This window comes from Monodelphis domestica, chromosome 1, assembly GCF_027887165.1.
Source record: "Monodelphis domestica isolate mMonDom1 chromosome 1, mMonDom1.pri, whole genome shotgun sequence".
In the NCBI taxonomy this organism is placed as follows: domain Eukaryota; kingdom Metazoa; phylum Chordata; class Mammalia; order Didelphimorphia; family Didelphidae; genus Monodelphis; species Monodelphis domestica.
This window is the reverse complement of record NC_077227.1, coordinates 144,788,875-144,810,002: the sequence shown is the minus strand read 5'-3', so window position 1 is coordinate 144,810,002 and position 21,128 is coordinate 144,788,875. Positions and strand designations below refer to the sequence as shown.

The following is a 21,128-nucleotide window of genomic DNA, read 5'->3' as shown; positions in this document are numbered from 1 at the left end:
GGTTGAGATTGACCTCAACATTATGCGCAGGGAGGGAGGGAGGGAAACGAGATGAAATGCAGCAGTGGCAGTGGTTGTTGGAGAAGGGAGAACGCCGGCTGCCAGGAGATGGGCAAAAAAGAAAAGCCTAGTTCACGGGGTCAGAACTTGACGGTCTCCTTCTTGTTTGGGGAGGAGTGTGTATGGCTGTCTATGTCATTGGGGGTGAAGAGAGTGGGAGTTGTGGACTGATGTTGCCCAGCAAGCAAGGTTGTTTGTGACCATATATGAAGACTTTAGTTAAGTATCAATAACTTATGTTGTGCGTCTATACACAGACGCACACAGTTTGAGGCAAGTAGTTTTCCAAGGATCGACAAGTAGTACAAGGAAGCCTTCGATTTTCGTCCTGGACTTGGACACTTGGTTTCCATAGCGAGTTGAGGGGTTAGGGGAGCTTCCCGGATGGTTGAACCGGAAACCTGGGCAAAAGAGCCTTGATCACCTGTCTTCTTTCGCCTTGGAGGAATAGGGACTCACTCCGCCCCCGCCCCCGGCCTCTACTGTACTCTTCACAACTACTACTACTCTCCGAACTTTCAGGTCCCCTATGGCAGAGGTTTCTGCAGCCGAATAAAAAATTCCAACTCTATAGCCAGTTCTGTCCTATACCTCAGGCCACCTCTGTTTCCTAATATAATTTCTCATTTGTGGGTGCGCTTGCTGAGATGTGAAGGCAGAGGCGGATTGGGAAATTGGGGATCTCTCAGCACTTTACTGGCAGGCTGGGGAAGAGATTTGTTAAATTCAACAAATCAGTATTTAATTTGGGCTGAGCCATCTGAGTCTGGATCCCCTCACAACCTATGCATAAAGGGGGTGGATTTTGACCGAGTCCAGAAATACAGGGCAATACCTCAGGGGGTAGGTCATTGAATAAACAAATGGACTTGAGACCTAAGAGATCGATCCTAAACTAGTGAGAGCCTGAGTCCAAATCATAGACATTCTAGTCCAGGGATTTAGTCTTCTGGAGCATAGAGAAACAAGAGACTGCTGAGAAATGATCAACTGTCTCTGCATCTTGTCAGTGCTGCGTGAAATGACAATCTTAACAGTAATATGCCTATGGAATACCCAGTGATGCTCCATATGGGATTTGTGAGCTTTCTTGAAGTGGATGTGTAAAATATTCTTAGGGGAGGAAAGTGGCTTTGTAAGTAAATGAGCCATGGCCGAATCAAATAACTCCCAGGATTATTTGCAGGTAAAACCTAAGAGAGGCAGGACCGAGTCCCTTTCTCATTACTCTGAAGCCAGCCAACAATGTAAAGGGATGTCCGAAGTATGAGTTGGGTTTTGCGGGGCAAGGGGCAAGGAAGAATGAGATTTATAGTTCATAGAGTGATTTGTAGGCTGAAATGTATACACTCCAAGAGTGGTTAACAAGTATATGCAAACTCAGGACATAAAGGATCAAATCAAGTTACAGATAAGCTCTTCTTGTAATTCAAACTCTAGCACCATGCAGTGTTAAATTTAGTTTTATCATTATCCATGACAGAACCCAGCAAAGTGTGGTGCTGCCTAATCTAAATGGAATTTTCTTTGCATCATAAGTCCTATATTGATACTATTAATGTGTAGTGTGTGGTCTTCTGTAAAAGTAATCTCAATCATTTAAACTGCATTTGTGCTTTTATCAAACTTTCGAGTTGGTTGGTCATAGTTTAGCTGAAAGAATATAATTAACTAGGTGATTTTTTTTTTCAGTTCAAGTCTCTTCAAGCATTACTGTGATTTAACATTTTACTTTCATCATATAATTGACTTCGTTTCTATCTATAGTTCCTAAATCTTTATTCTCTAATTCTCCAGATGTGAAAAGGTGTTCCTCAGGGTTTTATCCTGGGTTTATTGCTTTTCATGTTTGCTTATAGTCTGTCAGCTCTCTGTGTTCACAGTTCACCGCCTCTCTGACCAGGTGGCATTGCAATTTGTCTTACAAGCAAAGGTATCTCTCGAAGTGTGCTATAAATTACAAAGAGACTCAATTGTTGGCTTGTATAATTAAACACACAAACTGGAATTTAAGTTGAGACATAAGTGATCAGACCAGACTAAGCAGTACTTTGAACTCCAATATCCAATGTACAATATACTTTCTACAATGTCTACAAATGAGCCAATGATGGCAGTATGATTCTTCTGACTCTAACTTCATTGGAAGTTATCCAGGCAGGTCACATTCAGTCTATTCCATCCTTATTTTGTGGGTGGATAAGGAATGAAGGGAAGTGGGGTTATTACAATGACCCTTACCACACAAGGAGTTTGTGAATTTTCCAAGGTCACTGAAAGCAACTGCTGTACCACATGGCATCAGCTACAGAACTAAATTAAATCTGCTAAAATAGTCGGTGTCATATGACTTCAGTATAAGATAGCAACATGTCAAGAATCCTGAGAATGGAGAGCTGTTGAGAATACTAAGTTTTTTTTTTGGAGAAATGTATTTATTTCTTGATCAATTAATTAATTTTTTAGTATTTTTCCATAGTTACATAATTCATATTCTTTCTTTCCCTTCTTCCCCTCCTTCCTCCCAAAGCCAACAAGCAATTCCACTGGGTTTTTTTTTTACATGTATCATTGTTCAAAACCTAGTTCCATATCATTAATATTGGAAATAGAGTAATCATTCAAAGTCAACATCCCCAATCATATACCCATTGAACTATGTGATCAATCATATATTTTTCTTCTACATTTCTACTCCCACAGTTCTTTCTCTGGATGTAGATAGCATTCTTTCTCATAAATCCCTTGGAATTGTCCTGGATGATTGCATTGCTACTAATAAAAACGTCCCTTATATTTGACTGTGCCACAATATGTCACTGATAATTTTAAAGTAAATACATAGATTGTGTAAGAATTGAGTGTTTGAATGAATTCTGCTCATATATTTTGAGGAACTGGATCTAGGCACCTATGATTTTATCTTTACAGAAGAACTTCTGGAATAGAAACTTCCTCTAGTTTATGTAGGCTGGAAACTGTTTTGTATCTTAGAAGTCTTAGTGACCTTCCCAAGACACTGAAAGTGATGCATTCAGTGTCACAAGACAGTATGTATCAGAGATAGGAATAGAACTTAGTTTTTCTTGACTCTCAGTCTGACCCTCTGTTCTTTATGCCATGAATGTCTCCGTACATAGCACAGAACTTGGCTCATGGTAAGCACTTAATGCATATTGACTTGACTTGACACTTTAATGATTATAAAAAGGAGACTTTAAGCTTATGAGACCCCAAATGACAAGCGACAAAAATAGTCCTTTGTTTTCTACCACTCCCCTCTCTTGTTCTCAAACCAATCTTTCTTTACTTTTTTCTTTTAAATGCATTGTCTCTGTGGGAAAAGGCCGGAGCATTCAAACACCTGCTTAACAACTCATAAAAAAGAAAATCTAATTTGTAGTTTTCAGCTGGGAGTATTTGTGGGCATTGGATGAAGGTATTAACTCTCCTTTTCAAGTGAACCTATCACAAAGAGGAAGGGACCTATACAGTTTGACATAGAAAGTCATGTTTCTTCCTTTTGCTCTAGTCACTACTCACTTTTCAAAGCAACTTTTAAAAAATCAAAACTTAATAGACCAGTCAAATTTATACTTTATTTCTACCCTAGTCCTAGTTCCTCATGGATCTTTATTATGCTCTAAATTACTTCTTAATTATTTTTCTTTTAAAGTAATGGGTATCTTTATTAAATTCACATGGTGCAAAGATATTTTAAATTATCTAGTCCATTTTGATGAGTAAGGTCACACTATTAATTAGTGGCAGAATCTAGATATCCCAACTTCTAGTTACAATGCTTTTTCTATTATAATGCATTGCCTCTATAGAGTAATCTTTAAAGAGATGCTGTATGTATTAAAATTATTGTGTTTTTGCTGTGACTTGGAATGTTGATGAATAGGAAGGGAGGATTTTACATATGAATAGGCTAAAAATTAGGTGATCCTTGCAATCAAACTCAAAATAGTTCCGTATCTTTAGTGTATTAAAATTTTATATTTCTTTCTTAGGGATGGGCATTATGCTTTCCACTAAATTCTTGCTGTAGCTTGGGATATTGAGCTCACTTGTTGGTTTGGAGCTAGAGATAGGGATGGGGCTGGGAGTGGAGGAGCAAGCTCACTGACAAATCTTAAAACATCTTCCTGCCATAAATGATTTTAAACCTATCTTAAATGATTTTTACTTATAATAGCTGCTGATCACTGCACACCTGGCTTTGAATTTCAGGTGGTCCTCAAGCAATTCCTGTCAGTGAGAGAGAAGAATTATGATGCTAAAGACTTCTTGTTCTTATGATTAAAAAGTAAAGCTTCAACCTGAACTGAACTGAAGGAGTAAGAAAAAGGTATTAAAAAGTTGCAAGAATGCCAATAGGAACAGAGCAGAAGGGGGAGTTTATAACACAGTAGTAATACACTATGTGTTTTTCTTCTTTGGCATTTCAAATAATAGCTTTCTATATAGAGTGTGCTTTGAGCCATCCATCCATTCATCCATCTGTCCATTCATCCATCCAACTATCCATCCATCCATCCTTAGCAGAGTTAAGAGCCTAGGGCACATGACATTGTGTGCCCCCTTCCCTAGCATTTTATATGGTTAAAATTAAATTAAAATAAATATCAAGGATAGCCTTGAAGAGGAAAAGAGAGCCCATATGGTACAGTGTAAAGCTCACTGGATTGGGGGTTTGACTATTTATGGCTCTGTGTCTTTGAGCAAGTAATTTAATCTCTTTTAGATTCAGTGGACCAGCTGATCTCATGATCTATATCTCAGATATCATCAAATGACCATATGAGGACTATCTGGAGAAGGGCAGACCTAGTGTTTTGTAATGGTTTATGGGCAAGAGAGGACTGTTAGGGGTGATTTTTATGTATATTATCCTTAGGTCTTAGCACCAGCTAATGAGGCTACTTCTTTTTCCCCAAAGTACTTTTGTCAGTCAACAAAGGGATCTAAGGCTCTTTAACCTTTATTCTCCATGTTCTTACAATGACTCAGATCATATTGTTCTGATTTTTTTCTGAGTTATTTATGGAGACATAATCAAAAGTCAATTGAGGAGCAGCTAGGAGCAGCAGACCTGGGTTTGAATCTGGTCTCAGACATTTCCTAGCTGTGTGACCCTGGGCAAGTCACTTACCCCTGACAGCCTAGCCCTTACGATTCTTTTGTGTTAGAATTGATACTAAAACAGCAAGTAAACGTTTTTTTTTTTAAGTCTATATCATGATATCATCTGACTAACCATGTTTTCATAGTTCATGGACCTAAAAATTGAATGAATCTCAGTGGTCTTTTAGTTTATTCCCCTCATTTTACAGAAGCCCAGGGAATTTAAATGACATGTCCGAAGACAACTTGGGTAGAAAATGTAAGAATCAAGATTTGAACCCAGGTCCAATGAATCAAGACCCAGTGTTCTTCAAAGTTGCTTCTGGTGGTAACTGATTCTGCTATATTCTTAATAAAATAATTAGTATTTCTTTTTTTATGTCCTTGTTAGTCTTTTGCTTAGGTATTTTGAATACCTAACTGTATTAATGAGATCCTTAGTCCAGTTTTACTAAATAATGGTGATGAATAGCTCCTTCATCTGTCTAGTAGTTCACACTTCATAGGATGAAATTGGCAGACATGTGTAACCATGGTAACATTGCCATCAATACCCTTAGTGTAGTAATGATGGCACTGCAAAGAAGAAACACTTTCTCATTGTTTCTCACTTAGTCACTGCAGTCATAAACAAGCTGAGCTCTGCAGTACAGTACAACCTGAGACTCAGATGTAGCTTGATTTACCTTTCTTCACGTAAAACTGTTCTTTGAATTTATCCAGAAAAAGGCAATCAATTTCAGTTTCTAACACACTTCAGTGCCGCTTGAATTTCTGCCATGGGCCAGAATTGTTCATTACTGAAATCCTAAGCTGATCTGCCTCTTTCTACCCAAATATTGTGTAAATCAGTGTTTTCTGTAGGCACTAACCATTGCAATTGAATAATATGCCTGAAGACCCAAGACTAAATAATCAATAAGACTATATCTTCATACTAGTACATATTTTGTTTGTGAATAAATAGCTTGGTTTCTCAACCTTTATTTCACACAACAAAAATTTCTACAATATTCAGAGGAGTTACAATATTCAGTGAACCGGGGGCTCTTTATTGACTATTCATATATTAGATTCTCAACCTGTCTGTTTTTCAAAACCCTGTTCTTATTCTACATATATAAATATTGTGAGAGGAAGGAAGAGGTATATCAGATGGACAAAACTTTGAAGTAAAAAAACTATATTGATAAATCGCTGTAGAAAGAACAATGGAGACCCTTAATGATTCTTCTGACTAATAGTTTGGTCTTGGGCTCATTCTTCTACATCAGTCATATGGTGTGAATAGAGCAAATATACTGATTTCATTGATATTGCTACATATATAACAATAACCCAACTAAAGTGCTGCTTAGATCAATGCCTTATGGCATAGAAGTGATTCTGGATTCTAGGAAATTGTCAGGAAAGCCCACATTCTACCAAGTTCTACCAAACTTCAGTTATTAATTAGCCTTTTGATAGCTTTTCTATAGTTTGAGGAACCAGTTTGACAAATTCATTCTAAATCTGGCTATCAGAAAATGAATTATTTTTGGATAAAAAATCTCCTAAAGACCATTTGATAAAGACAAAGATTCAGTTAGTAATTAGCCTTGAGGACCAACCTTAAGAAGTTATGAGTATAAACATTATGGGGCTGGCTATCAGGTAATGAATTAATTTTGAGCATAGCTACTCTTAAGGGCCATTGACAAAGAGTAAAAAGGTTGTGACCTGTGTCAATGGAAGAACACATCAGCAAAACAATTTTTGGAAGAATTTAAAAAATAAAATATTTGGGCAAGTGAGAATTTGTAATAATTTTTTAGCTAATTCTCTGGATTATCAAGTCGTTTGTTCTTTACTTGTATCTTATAACCTAAAGCCAATACTTATTTCCTAAGCCAAAAATCAAAGGTCACCAGTGGGTTCAGTTAATATCCGTGGGTATTTTTTTGTGCTATTAGACATAAGGCATAAACAAGAGAAAGGGAAAAAGGAGAGTGCGGAAAATGTAGACTAAATAAATATGTGTAAATTTTAACAAAATACTATAGCATTTTATTTTGCTTTTATTTCCCTTTACAATCTATGTGCCTGTCAGCTTTATTAAATTTTAAAATATATCTCTAGTCAGCATGTTGTTCATGTGATATTGGATGACCAGTCTATTGAGTCAGTTTGTTAGTGTGTGTGTATATATCATTAATTAATTAATTAATCAAGCAATTAATTTTTTAGGATAGGCATTGGAGAGGTATGTTGAATTGGGCCCAAAATTTGACCAGAGAAAGAATGTGATGAATTACATTTGGAAAATTGTAATCCTTTGAATGATCCCAAGCTACTCCTCTGCCCCAACCCCTGCTCACATCTCCTTTTTAAAACAAATGTTATCCAAGTGATGTTGGATTGTTATGACTTGTAGAAGCCTCTAATTATCAGAGGATAAAAGTTGTAGATGACCCAAATGATAGATGCATTCTGCTTGACAGTCGATTGCTGTTTACTTCCAATGAGTACATATATATAAGAAGTATCATGAAGCAAATCATCTATAAATATGTATAACCTGAAAAGGAGACAGGTCAATCAAATAGTAAAAGCAAGTAGCAACAGTTAAGCAGTTGAAGTACTACCATAGTGCCCAGAAATTATAAGAAGTTCTTGAAAGTGGCCTCAGTTCATTAGGTAGATGCTTTTTGGATAATCAATGAGAGACTATGGGAAAGAATTCTATAGAATGAGATGTGAGATATACTGATGGAGAGATGAACTGGATCCATAATTCATGATTCCACTGAAGAATGTCCTTGTATGTGGTGATGGTTCTGATTCTGATTTCTTTATCCTGCTTCTTCACTATCTATATTTCTTTGCATGTTCTTTTTATTATTTTTATTTTTCTCTTTTATGGTGGAATGATATTCCAAGGTAATAGATTCCTATGAGGTTGGTTCTGTGGTCTCTAGGCTTAGCCTCCATTTCACTAGTGCATGCCATTGGTCATAAGACTGACTCATTCTTTCAGCAAACATTTTTAAAGTACCTCCTACAGGAAGGCCTTTGTGCCTTTTCTTTTTTCCATCTTATCATTGGTTCTTCTGAGGCCCTCTTCCCCAAAGCCCAGACTACCAAGTCTTGAGCAATTAATACTTAATGGTCAAGGAATTTGTAATTTGAAATCTATTTAGCTTTCCCATTTTTTCCCTATATGGTTACATTAGAAGTGTGTAGTTTTGTATGTATTAGACCCCAGATATCTGGACTTGTGCCTCCTTGTCTCAGTCTGAATTTACTTAGGTGTGTTGGTCCCAGGATAGGTTTTAAAAAAGGTCAATGCCCATTTTATTTTTTTTAAATGGTCTCCATGTCTAACCACACATCTTGAACTTGACCCATTTTTTCTCTTTAAAAATGGCCCATGTTTTCATGCCTGCTGATAAAGACTCATTTCTGTGAAGAAAAAAAATAAACCTTATTTTTGTCACACTGTCAAAATAACTTCAGAGCTCAATTCACTGACCATCTCCTTGTGCATATATCCTAATTTTTTAGTTGCAGCAATATGAAGCTAAGAATAGAAACTTAAGCTTAAGTTTAGTGGCTTGAACCAGATGTTTACTTGTACCAAGACCTTGCCAATTCACAGCTGCTACAGCACATCATTTTAGGATGAGATGAAAAGTACAGTGATGGAGATTGTTGTTCTTTGTCCTAATGGTGCTTATAACTGAACTGACACTTCCTTGTCCAAATATGCATTTTTTGGCAAGTGACTTTATTGGTCACTTTCTCTTTGTTTTGTTTTTTTTCTAGGAATATGTTTTCCTATCTGCCTATGATAGCTGATTATAGTGGGAACAGAATAAGCCCAGTTTTATACAATATACAATACACAAATTTTCTGGCGTGGTGTTTTCCTTTACTATTTACTGACCTCTTGGTGCTTTTCAAATGTCAAAGCACTATAGCAATATGAGATGATGATGATGATTATTAATAAATCCAAGCAAACCCTCTAGTTAAATATTCTTTTTCTAGATCAATAAACTGAATGCATTTAAAACTTTTATAAATCTAGTATTGTAGGACAGAGCTAATACTAATATTTTATACTTTGTTATATCAGCATTTTCTTGTATGTAGGTGTGGGGAAAGAAATGGTTCAACCTATGGTTCATATGAATCTCTGCAAAACAAGCCGTTGAAAAAAAGAAGTTCTTTTGTATTCAGTTCCAGTTAGGCTAGGTAGTGTCCCAAATAAGAATTTTGCTACATTTTTATGTTCATTAACAAGAATCTTGAAACTTTCCATGTTTGCTGTATATTAGAGTTAAATGTTTTGTATGTTCTTTTTTTGTTGTTGATAAGAATTTGGTAAGCATTCTTAACTACATATAATTCAATTTTTGGGTTACTCTTTTTTCTTACTAAAAGTTTATTCTACTTTCCAGTAATTTGTTCCTTTCCTGAAGTTAGTCACTTAAACCTCTTCTTTTTATTTCATCCATACTGCCTTCTATGCCAAAGGTTGCTTTTCTCTTCTTGCCAAGCAACCAGTCAGTCCCCTCCCTAAGTCTCTCCTGGAAATTTGCTGCCTCAAAGAAGCCTTTCAATGACTAGCCACCACCATTGAGATTTTTTTTTAATTCCAAGGAAACTTTGTCCTTCTGAGGATTGCACATCTTTCCCCCAGTGTGTGTCTCTGTTTCTTTGTGAATCATAGTCTGTAGAAATGAGATTGGAAATCTAGAGGGCAAGGCCTAACTCTCTGCATAGAAGTGATGCTCAACAAATAATTGGGACTAATTTATGTAGGCATTAGGGTGTAGTTATCTGACTGAACCTGCCTAATCAGTTTTGAATGACATGCTCTTTTACTTATGTCTTTTCATAGATTCTTATAAATATTAAGTACAGTTTGGCTTAGAGTTGTCCTTGATAATTGAAGATAAGACTATTGACATTATTAGATGGATGAAAAGATCCAAAATGGCCAGTAATTCTTTGCATAATTAGTATATGTTAATGGCTCTTACTCTCTTGCTTTTTCAACTAGTCCTCTTTGCCTTATAGAGCACAAGGGATCTTTGATTCACATGATCCATCTCATCTCTAAATCCAGTACTACAGGTTTGTCTTTTTGTCAGCTGATTTCCCAATAGCCAATGGTTATGCCATCTGTTTGAAGTTTGGGTTTACAGTGGGTCATAGCCTCTCTTAGGCCTTCCTTGCTTTTGAATAATCATCTAACATCACTATTAAAAATGTTCTTAGAGGTAGGACCCAAGGGAAAATATTTTTTGAAAAATTATTGATATAGTTGAAAACATCAGAGTTTTTTATTTAAAGAAAAGGGCACATGTAGCTTAAATTTAAGTAGTTAGAAATATGATCAATGCAATTTTCTATGGGATCCAGGTCTGTATGTGTATATGTGTATGTGTGACCCTTTTAGACATTGGATTGTGCTGTTAAGAACAAAAAACATGAATGTGTCTACCTAACCAAAAACACTTGTTTTCTTAAGATTTATATGTCATCTGATCAATTAGACATGAGATTGGTTATTAAAATATCTTCACTATTTTCCAAATCTTCTCTATGCAAAGGGAATTATGCATTAAATTTAGTGTCACTACAGTAATATCCACAGAAGAAAAAGATGAAATTCCAGACCAGATAAAATCCTTTATCAATGAACACTGGAGAATTCTGATACTTAGAGTATTCTCCAAGTATTCCTCCTTCACAAACTTCCATGTTCCCGGAGTAGGAACACAAACAAACTTAGAAGCTTGGGCAGAGGCTAAACTTAGACACCTATGCTATTTCAATGCCTCCCCAAACACCCTGCCTTCCCCTCGCCCTTCAAGAAATGGCAGATACAGATTCTTCTAAGGAAAGGAGAGAAGAGGAGGAATTAAGTAAGCTAAAATATTCTGCCTTTTGACTGGGTCTGGTCCCCTCCCCTCCCTAAACAGTAACAATCATGTTAACAATCATGCTCAATCATGTGAAAGAAAGAAGGAAAAGAGGGGTGCCAGTGTGGATGGATGCATTAGACCTGTAGGAAAGGAGACTGAAACCTAGCTGGTGTCATCTTCTCTCCTTCTAGAGAGGCTATGCAGGGCAGAGACCCAGTAAGACAAACCTTATGCCTTCTGATGTTAGAAGGTTGAGATAGCCTTTCAACATCTTTTAAGATGGCTGCTCACCCTGCACAAGGTGAACAAGCAGATCAAATGATTAAGAAATGAAAAAGAAGCTAAGACACCAAAGAACATCAAGAAAAACTATAACAAAAGCCTCTAAAATGCACATTTTATCTCACTAAAGACAGTCCTAAAACCAGAAGGAAAAATGAATAAAATGGCAGAGAGTACAAAACTTAACAAATTTTGTAATAAGGAAGCTAAACTAAACTTGGTGAAACTAAACTTGATGAAAGAATTTAGTAGTAGTAGTAGTAGCAATAGCAGTAAGAGTAATTGCAGAAGTAGTAGTAATGACATTTATAGAGTGTGTTAAAGTTATCAAAATATTTGAAAATTTTGTCACATATTGTCTCAAGGTAACCTCATAAGAACTCTAGAAGATAGCTACTATTATTATTTGCATTTTGTTGGGATGGTTTAGTCATTTCAGTTATGTCCACATCTTTGTGGCCTCATTGGGTTTGAGTTTTTTTTTTTTTTTTTTGCCAAGGATACTGGAGGGTTTTGTTATTTGCTTACTAAGTATCCCCATTTTATAGATGAAGCAATTGAGGAAGATCAGAGGTTAAGTGACTTCCTAGGGTCACATAGGTGCTGCTAGTAAGTGTCTGAAGTCAAATCTGAATTCAGGCCTTCCTGATACCAGATTCCCCACACTCTAACCACTATACCATCTAGCTGTCTATGTATAGATCCCTCACAAAGCATGGAACAGCAAGAAACTATAGAATAGTTCAAAAGACAGATAAAATCCATTAAATAAGGAATTAAGAATGCTTATAGGTCAGAAATTGAATCTCTCAATGCTAAACATTTTATAAAAATAATTAATGGATTTTTAAGGAAAAACTAAATCATTGTAGAAAATCTTTCTTGAGGTGAAAAAGATAAACAGATTTAGAAGACAAAGACACTAAAATGAAGGAAATTTTGGCAGAAAAGCAACAAAGGGCAGAAGCATTAAAAGAACACAAATTCTTTACAAACCAAAGCATTTTAAGATAGGAGAAATGATGCAACCTAAGGACTAAAAGGATTCTTGAATAACAAATAAAGAAATCCAAATACTAAAAGGTAGGAAATAATGTGAGATAGTCTAGAACATGTGTAAACACATAGCAAAGCATCTACTGAGAAAACCTACAGATCGTGGCCAGAAAAAAAATCTTACCATTAAAACTCCCAGATATATGGTGACTAAATGTCCCAAGTACAGTAACAAATTTTAAATGTGTCTAGGAGAAAGTCCATCAAATATGAAGAAAAAGAAATTTAAACAACAAGATTATTCTGTAGTCACAAGAAATCACAGAAAGAAATGTAATAAGATGTCACTCTACCCCCCCCCCAAAAAAAACCAAAGGAACTCAATGTGAACCCAAAAAAGTGATCTACCTGGCAAATCTGAGTTTAATCATTAATTTTAAAAAAAGGACATTCAACAAGAGAGGTATTTGTGATAGTTCTGTTGCAAGGGAGAAAAACAAAACAAAATAGAAGTGAGCAGAATATTAGACTTGCAAGAACTACATGCAATGGGAACATAAGTTAAATTACAGCTACTAAGTAAGGAATAAATAATAATATTAGTTACTTCATGTCTTTAGAGGGTATTACTTAAAAGGGGGAAAAAAGCACTGGATTTGGAGACAAAATATCTCTAGGTTTGAATGTTAGCTTCAGCATTCACGATGTGTGTGACTTAAGATAATTCATTTAACCATTTAAGCCTCAGTGTCTTAATCTATAAAAAGAAGATAATACTTGGCTCTGCCTATTGTTATAAAGATCAGATGAGATAATGAATATAAAAGACTTTATTAACTTAAAGCTCTAAGCAAATGATAAGTAGTATTTGTAGCTTTAATGGTTCTTTAAGGCATAGAGATGACCCCAGGTTTTCAAAGGCTATATCAGTAGAGGACAGGGTCTGAAAGGCCCTCCCAAGATAGAAAGCCTTCTAGTTAGGGCCATTGATATTCTGTCAACTGAAGACTAGGCTTACTAAAATTTGAGAGAGATCTGCTAAACTGACTGACTTCAGGCTGATTAATTTTTTTTCTTCAAAGCTACAAAGATACAGAGTGGTTTTGCTCTACATTGGCTATACTACCAGCCTCTTTCACATAAAAATATGTATTTTTAATTAGAGAAACTAAACTTGAGAGACAGCTAAAATAAATAAGCATTCCTTACTCTACAAGTAAGTAGTAGTAGTAATGAGAACAATGTACAAATTAACACTGAAGCCTAGTTTTGAGAATAATAAGGGCTAAATAGTGGTGATAGCTATCTTTTAATATACCTTCCTTTATGTGGGAGGTAAAGCCTTCAGAAGATTATAAAAGACAGAAGGATTTAGAATTCGTTTTGCCTACTCAACCATTTTTCATTCAATTTTGTCTCATTAAGATTTTCCTAATTTTCCTGACTTGTTTAAATAATACCTCCCCCTATAGTCCCTAAGAGAAGCAACCTTCCTTATAATGATATCATGGAAAGGCTTCTTCAAGGGAAATCTTGTTTCTTTGTTGCAGCTTGAATTTTCCAAGTCGTGGGTAAACATTATATCAAGAAATTTCCTTGTTCCTAGCTGCCTGGGTCAAATGTTGAAATTGAATTTATTAAGCATTTTATGTATATAACATCTTTTGTTTGTATAAAACTAACTCATCACTTGCTGGTAATTTAGTACATTTACATAAAATGAATATGAAAAGAGATGAGAAGAATAAAAGCATTTTCTGTAGTAGTTGCTTTATTTATGGATTCTTCTAATTCTATTAAAACAAATGCCAGAGGGATATAAGTTTGGTATTAGTAATACATAAAAGAAGTGGAAGAATTTTAAACTCAAAGAAGGAATCATTAATGTTAAAATATGAGTTGAATCTTAGTACCAGGAAGAACCAGTAGAATTTTTCTAAAATAAAACAATCATATAATATACCATGCAGGGAAGATGAATTAAACTAGGTACTTGGCAAAGAGAAGACTTGAAAGGAAACATAAAATATTACACAATGAAAAGGAGAAATTGTTAAGTTGACTATAGGGAAAAAGAAATATAAAGATTACAGTAACTCTGGTTTAGAGCCAAGTAAATAAAATTACTGTCATAAAAAGCAATAAAACTAATTAAATATTTAATATGCTTTTTAAAAAGTTGGCAAAATATGATGTATTAAAGATGGTAAAATATGTAAATAATTATAATAGTTTGCCTAGCATGTTCAGGCAACTAGTTTAGCGCCTTACTACCAATCTCTTACACATAAAAACATGGATTTTTTAATTAGAGAAACTAAACTTGAGAGACAGTAAACTAAATTAAACAAGCATTCCTTATATTATGGAATCTAAGCGACAGATGACTATTGGCACTGTCTAGGAAATCAACCTGGTGTTGAATGAATGAATGAATGAAATAATTACTTAAAAATAAAAACCCTTATCTGCCATCTTAAAATCAGTATTGTGTATTGGTTCCAAAGCAGAAAAGTGGTAAGGGATAGATAATGGTGGTTAAGATCACATAGTTAGAAAGTTGTCTGAGGCCAAATTTTATCTCTGGACATTGCTCTCAATCCACTGAGTCACTTAGCTGCCCCCCCCCCAAATAATCCCTCTTAAAATGAAAGACATTTAAAAGAATTATTTAAATGGAGAAATAGGAATGCCTTCTAGCTTCTAAGAATAAAATCTAAAGAATGGAGAAGCTCAAAAGGAGAGAATATCAGAGTTGGAAAGGACCTCAGAAGCCTGTACTAATCTATCTAAATCACACTTGAACATCAACAAAAAACAGTTATCCTGATGCCTGTTTTAAAACTTCTATAGAGGCAAAACCCATTTTCTCCTGAAGTAATCCATTCTAAAGTATTTATATATATATATATATATATGTATTTAATTGTTAGGAAATGTTCCTTATATCAAACATGAGTCTATGGTCACCACCTATTGTACCTGGTTTGCCCCTCTAGGGCAAGCAGAACAAGCTATACTCTTCATATGCAACCATTCTTCAGATATTTGATGTTCAGTTTCATGTCTTCCCTAAATCTTCTTTTCTCTAGGTGAAACCTCCTTCATTCCTTCAAAATTAAAAAAAAGTCATGATCCAGGCCCTTATGGAGCTTATAGGAGAAAACATAAATACATGAAATTATAATATACATTATCTCATTTTATTAGAAGCCATCCAATCCAATCCCTTCATTTTCCAATGAGTAAATTGAGGCCCAAGGAGGTTGTGAGTTAGCAAGGTCATATAAATAGTAAGTACCAGAAGCAGAGTCTGAATGTAGGTCCCCTTACTCCTCAAGGCAGGAAGACCTGAGTTCACCTTCAGCCTTGGACATTTGAAGGTAGGGGCTGTCTTTTGCTTTTTTTTTGGTATATGTATTTTGCATTTGTATTTTAGTGCTTAGTGCAGTACCTAGCACACAGTAAGAGTAAGTGCTCAATAAACATTTATAAATGGATTGATTGACTTTGAGCAATTCACTTAACTGTTATTTGCCTCAGGTTCCCCATCCACAAAATAAGGATAATAATAGAACCTACCTCACAGATTATTGTATGTATCAACTGAGATAAAGTAATTGAGTAAATTTACAATTTAAGTAAATTTGAATAAAGCACTTAATTGTACCTGGTGCTCATAGAAGGTGCTATGTACATATTAGTTATTGTCATTATTTTTATTCTTGAACTAGTGCTCTTTCTATTGTATCATGCTGCCCTAAAAAAATTATATTGTTTTAGAATTGGTAGAATCACAAAGAATATCAAGTCTGTTCAACTGCTCATAGATAAAAGAGAATAAACATTAAGCATTAAAGAAAGAAAGAAACCATTAACAACTTATTGTATAGAAATCCATGTTAGATATATTTCTGTTGCTTTGCTTTGTTTTTTATTTATTTGTATAGTTTTGGAAAAGAAAATAAATAAGCCTCAAATTGGAAAAGGGGAATAATTGGTGAGAAACTGATTAAGTAATATGAATCTGTTCAAGTTCACAGAATGGGATAATTAAGCTCTTAATGATGTACCTTTAGTTATTGAAGACCCATTTTATTGCCCTTCATCAAATCTATCTATACTAGAGATATATTGGAGGTAGCTTTTGTCCTTGACCATAATAAATGTTGAGAAGTGCAGAACCTAAAGTATTTGTGGTCAGCATTCCTGATGTGGACAGCATCCTGTCTTTCTTCTTTTCTTGACTTGTTTTTCTTCTTTTTTTTGCTTTTCCTTTCTTTCTTTCCTCCTTATTTCCATAAATCTTTAAAGAAAGTAGAATTAGGTGTCATGAAACACATCTATTTTGACTACTATCCAACATAAAGACTTATTAAGGATTGGTTTAGTGTATCATTTCTCAAAAGTGTGGTCCCTAGACCCCAGGGGATCTCTGACAATCTTTTAGGTGGTTCATGAGGTCAAAACTATTTTCATAATAATACTAAGATGTTTTTTGCCTATTAAAATCAGCAAATAACTTCTTAACAGTTCAAACTACATTTTAGTATTTCCAACAATATTTCAGTGTGAAGCCACATTCTCTTCATATACTTAAAATACTTATATGGCAGCAGATTAAATGAAGAAGTAGATATAAAAATCCAGCCGTCTTCTATTAAACATTAAAGAGATTTCCAAAAATATGTAGGACAATGTCACTCTTCCCACTGATTTTTTTGTTTTAGGAAAAAGCTATTTTTAATAAAGTATGTTATGTTACCATGTTGTTAGTTCATTGTTTTTTTTTAATAAATGAATAAGCATTAAGAATGTTAATCAGTTTTAATATCTAACACAATAAGTATCTAGATGCAATCCATATAAAAAAAACATCTTTTGAGTTCTCGGTAATTTTTATGAGTAAAGGGGTCCTTAGACCAAAAAGGTTGAAAATGACTAGTCTAGAACCTAAGCATGAATATATATCTAGAAATAATTTTTTTATTTACTTCATTAAACATATGTAATCTGTATGAATGTTTTTGCTATGTTTGCCGATTACAGCCTTTTCATCCAATGTCATTCTTGTTTTTGACCTTCCATACGTTGTCCATCTAACATTCCAGAGGTCTTCTTATGTTTCTTTTAATATTTTGCGACTACTTAGGCTGTGTTATCCTTTTCTCAAATTATATGAAGAGCCTACCTTTTTTCTAGTCATATGTGTTTTTCATATATTTCATATTATACCAGTCTTTGGTGGCAATATATTGATACTGCCTTTGTACCATTTCTTGTATACTCCCTCTTCTCTCCTCTGACACTGCTACTACCTTGGGGGCAGGCTCTTATTACCTCATACCTAGACTACTGAAATAGTTTTTTGGTGGTTTCCCTGACTCAGGTGCCTCTCCACTACAGGCAGTCCTCCTCCATTCATCTGTCACTTGCTCTTCCTAAAGGGCAGGTCTGACCACATCATCCCCTATTCAGTAAACTCTAATGCCTCTCTATCATGTCCAGAATCGAATATGAAATCCTCTGTTTGGTGTTCAAAGCCCTTTGTAACCAAACCCCCTCCTATATTTTATTATCAATCTATAGCCTATTACATCTTCCACCCCCTTACTCTGCAATCTAATGACAGTGGTATCCTTATTCCTAGCAACAGACATTCCATTCCCTGACTCTGGACATTTTTGTTAGCCAATCCCCTTTTCTGGAATTCTTTCCCTCTTCATCACCATCTTCTGCTTTCTCTGCCTTCCATCAAATTCTAGCTGACATCCCACCTTTTGTTGGGAACTTTTTCTGATCCCCCTTAATACTAATGCCTTCCTTCTCTAGAATGTCCCCAGAATATCTAGATATTTTCAATAAACTGTAAATAACTGTAAAAAACTGTACAATTATTTTTTTAAATCCTTACCTTCCATCTCGGAGTCAATACTGTGTATTGGTTACAAGGCAGAAGAGAGGTAAGGGCTAGGCAATGGGGGTCAAGTGACTTGCCCAGGGTTACACAGCTGGGAAGTGTCTGAGGCCAAATTTGAACCTAGGACCTCCCATCTCTAGGCCTGGCTCTCAATCTACTGAGCTATCCAGCTGCCCCCTGTACATAGTTATTTTCATATGGTCTCCCCATTAGACTGTGAACTCGATATCAGAGTTTTTTGCCTTTGTTAACTGACCCAATCACTTGTATCTACCATGGATCATTCCATTTTCCAGTGGATCATCTATAGTCATGCTTCCTTGAAATCATAATTCATAGGCACATAGCATCACTAACATGCTTGTTTAAAATGGATTTTGGAAGCAATGAGCAGCTTAGAATCAGCAAAAGGGCTGTATGGTCTACCAAATCAAATACAATCTCTTGTTAAAATCTGAACCTTCCTCATTTATATCAATGGTATCTATTTAATATATATGTGGTAATGCATTAACTTATTGGGCAGCCTGCCTAATGAATCTAATAATCTAAGCAATATACAGGTATCTCTTTGACATCATGACTTTCCTCATCATGGTTTTGATATATATTATGGTTTGGCATAAGAAATTAAATGGAAATTTGGGAGGAGTTTTGCAGAAGCTCTAGACTGTGATATGGGAAGGCCAGTAGACAACATAGGTTTAGAAACTCAGAAATGCATATTTAACCCAAAATTTGCAATAAGGTACTATTATTAGTTACTGTTATAAACACTGTATAAAAGAAAAAGAAGAAAAATCAGACTTCCCTGATATAGAGGGCCAAAAAATTTTATGTGGATTTTCCAGATCATGAGTGCACTGAACTCTAATGACTCCTCTGCCCATAGGACTTCTGCAATGTGGAAGGGACACCTGTACAATCTTCTTCCTCTTTATTTTTCCTATTAGGTGACTAATCTATTTTTAGTGATGTTAGAACTCATTGGGAAGCTCCTATAGTGTCTGAATCTTGATAACAATCATCCACAAACAAGATTTAATCAATAGATAGTCTCTTGCCACAGAGAACAAGACCTTTTTCTCAATTTCCAATAATTTGGGGAGGGGACTCAAAGTGCAATTATGTACCACATGTATAAAGTTTTTAGAATTGAATTTTCCTGATAAGAAAGCAAGCAACCCTAAAAAGTAAACGCCCTTTATGAATTAGTAGGAGATGACCAACCTTAATACATTCATTCAGCTCTCCTTCTCTAAGAGCTTCCTAATTCCAGAGAGGAATACAAAAATGCAGAGTTTGTGCTTTGGGATCCACTTGTGTAATTATCCATTGTCTCTAGAGATTCTTTTGGTATATCCCTTCCCTGCCCTCCCTCCATCATATTGTTGCAACAATCATTGTACCATTTTTCTTCACAGTCATTGTAAGGAAGAAGGGGTAGTGTAAGAAGCATGGGGCCATGCTTCCTTCTGCCTGGGGTAGGTTCTAGGGAGCTCTAACAGAAGCAAAAACATAATACCTACAGCAAAAACATGAAACAACTCCTTTATCATCTCCAACCCTATCAAAAGCGGCAGATACTTCTGCTTTCGTTCAGTTAGTGAATTGAAGAAATGAGAGAACTGGGACAGGAGTTTAGCACCTATGGCTCCATGAGTCCTGAAAGGAAGAGAACTGGAATTCAGTTGGTGCCAATTAAGCTCCCCCCAAACTACCCAAGGTGGTGTCCAAGGTTGCTGAAAAGCAAAATCCCTAAAGTGAGATGATCCTGAGACAGTGTTATGGAAGAATCAGAAAGTGAGCAGAAAAAAAGTACCAAATGTTTAAAGAGGAAGAAATTTTAATTAAAGACATAGAGCACTGAGCAGGTAAATTAGCAGAGAAAACAACTAAAATTAGAAGGGAGGACAACTACCAAAACATCTAAAAGATTAGAACTTTTCTTAATAATTGTTTCAAGACAAAGGAAACAACCAATATCTAATGAAACACAGAACACTGTTGATGACAGAGATAGCCTGTAATGACAGTAGAATGTTCCATAGTGATTCAAAAGAGAAATAAAAATCTTGAGAGAAGAAAGAAGGGAATAATGTCAAGATTTAAATCATAGGGCAAATATGGCAACTGTCTTCAAGTATTTAATGTACTATGTGAAGGAGAGACTAGACTTATTCTATTTGGCTTCTGAGGACAGAACCAGGAACAATGGGTAGAAGTTGGAACAAGCCAAATTTAATTAACTAAGTTGCAAAAAAAAATAAGCAGACTGCCTTAAAAAGTAGAGGATTCCCTCTCATTAGAGACCTTATTAAAGAGGCTGAATGACAAGCATATTGTGTGGAAATCCCTTTCAGTTAGTAGTGAGGTGGCACAATGGATAGAACCCTGGACTTGGAATCAGGAAGACATCTTCATGAGTTCAAATCCAACTTCAGACATTTACTAGCTATGTGACCCTGAGCAAGTGACTTAACCCTGTTTGCCTTATCAGTAAATGAGCTTGAGAAGTAAACAGCAAACCACTTCAATGTCTTTACCAAGAAAACCCCAAATGGGGTCGTGAAGAGACAGACACAACTGAAAAATGACTGAACAATACCTAGTATGTTACTTAACATTTTTTCCTCTGAAATTTTCAACTGTTTAGTATGAAATTTATTTTTCTCCTGAGAAAACTTTGTTCTTATTGTGAAGTTAAAAGAAAAATAAGATTTCTTTTATGGAAATTTACTTGATATTCAATTCAATAGAATATATCCTTTCCAGAAAAGGATGGCTTCGGCTTATAATATTTGAACATAAGAGGTTGGGAATTT

At 35.3% G+C, this 21,128-nt stretch overlaps 1 protein-coding gene across 1 annotated transcript in view; it reads left to right on the top strand.

The window, feature by feature from the left end:
- Positions 1–21,128, top strand: part of PCSK6 (proprotein convertase subtilisin/kexin type 6) — a 258,521-nt gene that overhangs the window by 592 nt on the left and 236,801 nt on the right. The window lies entirely within an intron of this gene.